The sequence below is a fragment of the Bison bison genome, unplaced genomic scaffold (assembly GCF_000754665.1).
Source record: "Bison bison bison isolate TAMUID 2011002044 unplaced genomic scaffold, Bison_UMD1.0 scf7180017864235, whole genome shotgun sequence".
NCBI classification, from domain to species: domain Eukaryota; kingdom Metazoa; phylum Chordata; class Mammalia; order Artiodactyla; family Bovidae; genus Bison; species Bison bison.
The window spans coordinates 3,972,341-3,976,950 of NW_011494807.1; the positions used below are offsets into that span (position 1 = coordinate 3,972,341).

Below are 4,610 nucleotides of genomic sequence, written 5' to 3' on the forward strand. Positions count from 1 at the left end.
TCCAGCAATCTTGATTCCAGCTTGTGCTTCATCCAGCCTAGCGTTTCTCATGATGTACTGAGTACAAGTTAAATAAACATGGTAACAATATACAACCTTGACGAACTCCTTTCCCTATTTGGAACCAGTCTGTTGTTCCATGTCCAGTTCTAACTGTTGCTTCCTGACCTGCATACAGGTTTCTCAAGAGGCAGGTCAGGTGGTCTGGTATTCCCATCTCTTTCAGAATTTTCCACAGTTTATTGTGATCCACACAATCAAAGGCTTTGGCATAGTCAATAAAGCAGAAGTAAATGTTTTTCTGGAACTCTTTTGCTGTTTTGATGATCCAGCGGATGTTGGCAATTTGATCTCTGGTTCCTCTGCCTTTTCTAAAACCAGCTTGGACATCAGGAAGTTCACAGTTCACATATTGCTGAAGCCTGGCTTGGAGAATTTTGAGCATTACTTTACTGGTGTGTGAGATGAGTGCAATTGTGCGGTAGTTTGAGCATTCTTTGGCATTGCCTTTCTTAGGGATTGGAATGAAAACTGACCTTTTCCAGTCCTGTGGCGACTGCTGAGTTTTCCAAATTTGCTGGCATATTGAGTGCAGCACTTTCACAGCATCATCTTTTAGGATTTGAAATAGCCCAACTGGATTCCATCATCCCACTATCTCTGTTCATAGTGATGCTTGCTAAGGGCCACTTGTCTTCACATTCCAGGATATCTGGCTCTAGGTGTGATCACGCCATCATGATTGGATTGTGAAGATCTTCTTTGTACAGTTTTTCTGTGTATTCTTGCTGCCTCTTCTTAATACCTTCTGCTTCTGTTAGGTCCATACCATCTGTGTCCTTTATTGTGTCTATCTTTGCATGAAATTTTCCCTTGGTATCTCTAATTTTCTTGACAAAATGTGGTCCAGTTGAGAAGGGAATTGCAAACCACTTCAGTATTCTTGCTTTGAGAACCCCATGAACAGTGTGAAAAGGCAAAAAGATCAGACCCTGAAAGATGAACTCCCCAGGGTTGTTACGTGCCCAATGCTACTGGAGATCAGTGGAGAAACAACTCCAGAAAGAATGAAGAGACTGAGCCAAAGCAAAAACAATACCCAGTTGTGCATATGACTGGTGATGGAAGCAAGATCTGATGCTGTAAAGACCAATATTGCATAGGAACCTGAAATGTTAGGTCCATGAATCAAGGCAAATTGGGAGTGGTCAAACAGGAAATGGTAAGAGTGAACCTCAACATTTTAGGAATCAGCGAACTAAAATGGACTGGAATGGGTGAATTTAACTCAGATGACCATTATACCTACTACTGTGGGCAAGAATCCCTTAGAAGAAATGGAGTAGCCATCATAGTCAACAAAAGAGTCCATAATGCAGTACTTTGATGCAGTCTCAAAAACAACAGAATGATCTCTGTTCGTTTCCAAGGCAAACCATTCAACATCACGGTAATCCAAGTCTATGCCCTGACCAGTAATGCTGAAGAAGCTGAAGTTGAATGGTTCTATGAAGACCTACAAGACCTTCTAGAACTAACACCCAATAAAGATGTCCTTTTCATCACTGGGGACTGGAATGCAAAAGTAGGAAGTCAAGAAACACCTGAAATAACAGTCAGATTTGGCCTTGGAGTACAGAATGAAGCAGGTCAAAGGCTAATAACATTTGCCAAGAGAATGCACTAGTCATAGCAAACACCCTCTTCCAGCAACACAAGAGAAGACTCTACACATGGACATCACTACAGATGGTCAACACTGAAATCAGATTGATTATATTCTTTGCAGCCAAAGATGGAGACACTCTATACAGTCAGCAAAAACAAGACCGGGAGCTGACCTCAGATCATGAACTTGTTATTGCCAAATTCAGACTTAAATTGAAGAAAGTAGGGAAAACCACTAGACCATTCAGATATGATCTAAATCAAATCCCTAACACTTATACAGTGGAAGTGACGAATAGATTTAAGGGACTAGATCTGATAGGGTGCCTGATGAACTATAGACAGAGGTGATATTGATCAGGAGACAAGGAGCAAGACCATCCCCAAGAAGAAGAAATGCAAAAAAGCAAAATGGCTGTCTGAGGAGGCCTTACAAATAGCTGCGAAAAAGAGAAGCAAAAAGCAAAGGAGGAAAGGAAAGATATACCCATTTGAATGCCAAGTTCCAAAGAATAGCAAGGAGAGATAAGAAAGTCTTCCTCAGTGATCAGTGCAAAGAAATAGAGGAAAAGAATAGAATGGGAAAGACTAGAGATCTCTTGCTAGGAAAGGAGTCTTTTTTTCCTTCCAGTTGGGCTCTGCTACTGTTGCAGGGTCCAAGAGCTCCCTCTTCTGTCCTCCTGACTCAATTAATTGAGGCTTCTGTTTATTTGTGGTGTTTGTTTTATATAAGACATTCTTTCTTACTGGTGTGCAGATGTCTTCTAAGATTAATATCTATTGAAAATACTTCATCTCTTCCATTGAAGGGTACTTGCCTAATTCCTAATGGTCTATGTTTGATGGTGAGAGAGGGGGTTTTTCTTCATTACATTAGCTTATAAAACATCTTCCTGTTTTTAGTTCATGTCTCATTCATGATTCCTCTTTTCCTGGTGTCTCCTCAGTCTCTTAAGGATTTTGAAGAATAAAATGGTTCTCTTATTGTTTATAACCTCTGGTTACTTAAGGCTAAGGACCACTTTGTTAAATCTAATTTGTTGTTCTTGGCTGTTTTACCTGTCCATGTGTATGTTTTAATTCCAGCTCTACCAGGTGAGTGAATCTGATAGGTGCTTAAGTGCTCAGATGACAAGAATCATCTTAATAGGAATGAGGTAGATTTTCCCTAGTATCCTTTCATTAGGAGACTTGAGGCTATTTTAAAAGATGGTGGTGTTTTACAGAGCCTAGTATAGGGTTTTACAAATAAATACTACTCAAGAAATAACTTTTTTATTTGGTTTTATTATTGAAGCCTAGTGAAAAAGAAGTGTTCTAATTTATGTAGGGAGAAGATAAAGTGGGACTTCGTCAGGGAAAGTGGGGGGCAAGAAAAATGTTGATTGACAGAAGTCTGTTAAACAGGAAATATCAGAAAATATATTTTTTGCATCAACAGGAAGGTTGAGATGACTTAACAAAACATCAAGTGGTTATTAGACTCCAATAATTACCCTAATCTGTTTCTTTTACAATTATAATGTACTTGTGTTCTCTATCATATAACTAAAAATACAGTATACATATTAATCTTTTAAGTAACATTATATAGTAGACCTAGCACTATTTAGTCAAATGCTTTTGAATTTCGGTTGATTTTATAGCATCTTACCCCTAGAATCTGTATACTAAATGCTTTTTCTGAAGCTATTGACTCTTCTCCCCATTTTACAAGGATAGTAAATTAAACTGAAAGTCCAGTTATGAAATGACAGGTCGTTTACTTGTGAGAGGTTTTTCAGGAACCTTCTTGATGGAGTAACTACATCTAAATTACAATGACACCCTTAACTGCTTTATTTACCTTTCACAGGTCAAATGTACCATCATCGTATACCTTAAAAATGTACTCTTCAATGGCAAAATGTTTTCAGAACAAAAAAGCATGAGTGAATGAATATGTCATTCTCAGGTGAGCTACACTGCGAGCCTTAATTTCTTTGTGGCCCAAATAAAGTTCACGTGAAATTACGGGTACAAGTACACGTTTGGAGTGCTGAAACTTAAGGAGTTATCAAGAATATGCCAAAGCTCTGCCGTCTTACTGAGATCTTTTTCCATGAAGCAAGTGTAAATTTGTTAGGAAAATAAATTTTTATATTAAACTGGCTCGGAAAAGAATTATTCTGACTTTTGTTTCTGTGGTCCTCGAACATCACTATATAGTTTCCACAGTTTATTCTAATTATGCCTTGAAATCAGAGCCTTTGCCCTCCAATAAAGGAGACCGGATATAATATTGAAGTAATTAAAAAATTTATTAAACTGTATTTTGTTTTTCTGGAACATATGTAATGAATATAACTTTTCTATCTTTACAGCCTGGTATAAAGATATTAGATCATTGATTCTAGAATTAACTCTTTGAATACATGATATCCTACAGCAGTGTAATATTATTCTGACTCTGTGCATCTTTTATAATTAATCAATCACTTTTTAACTTGTAGCAGTGTTACCTGTAGCTTGAGCAATAGGTCTATTATTACTGAGATGCCTGGGTCCTGGGAAGTACAGTTCTGTGCACAGCTTCTCTGACTTCTCTGCTACCTGGAGCTTTAAAGTATCTTTTTATTAATACAATGAGTAATACATGTCAATGATAGAAATCCAAATAATATAGAATGGTTATGCAAGGAAAGGAAAGTCTCCTTCTATTGCCAGATAAGCAATTCATCGATCCCTCCTCCTCAGAAGCAACTGTTAAGTTTATTGAAAATATTGTCTAGAAATGTTCTATGCATGTGTAAACTAATAAATAATATAAATATCAGTTCAGTTCAGTTGCTCAGTCGTGTCTGAATCTTTGTGACCCCATGAATTGCAGCATGCCAGGCCTCCCTGTCCATCACCAACTCCCGGAGTTCACTCAAACTCACATCCATCGAGTCCGTGATGCC

At 37.9% G+C, this 4,610-nt stretch overlaps 1 long non-coding RNA gene across 1 annotated transcript in view; it reads left to right on the forward strand.

Annotated features, from left to right (window-relative positions):
* LOC104993172 overlaps window positions 1-4,610 on the forward strand; it is a 53,760-nt gene that overhangs the window by 11,949 nt on the left and 37,201 nt on the right. Inside the window, exon 3 of the long non-coding RNA XR_825803.1 lies at window positions 3,524-3,622. This is a non-coding gene — a long non-coding RNA (uncharacterized LOC104993172). The remainder of the gene's footprint in view (window positions 1-3,523; window positions 3,623-4,610) is intronic.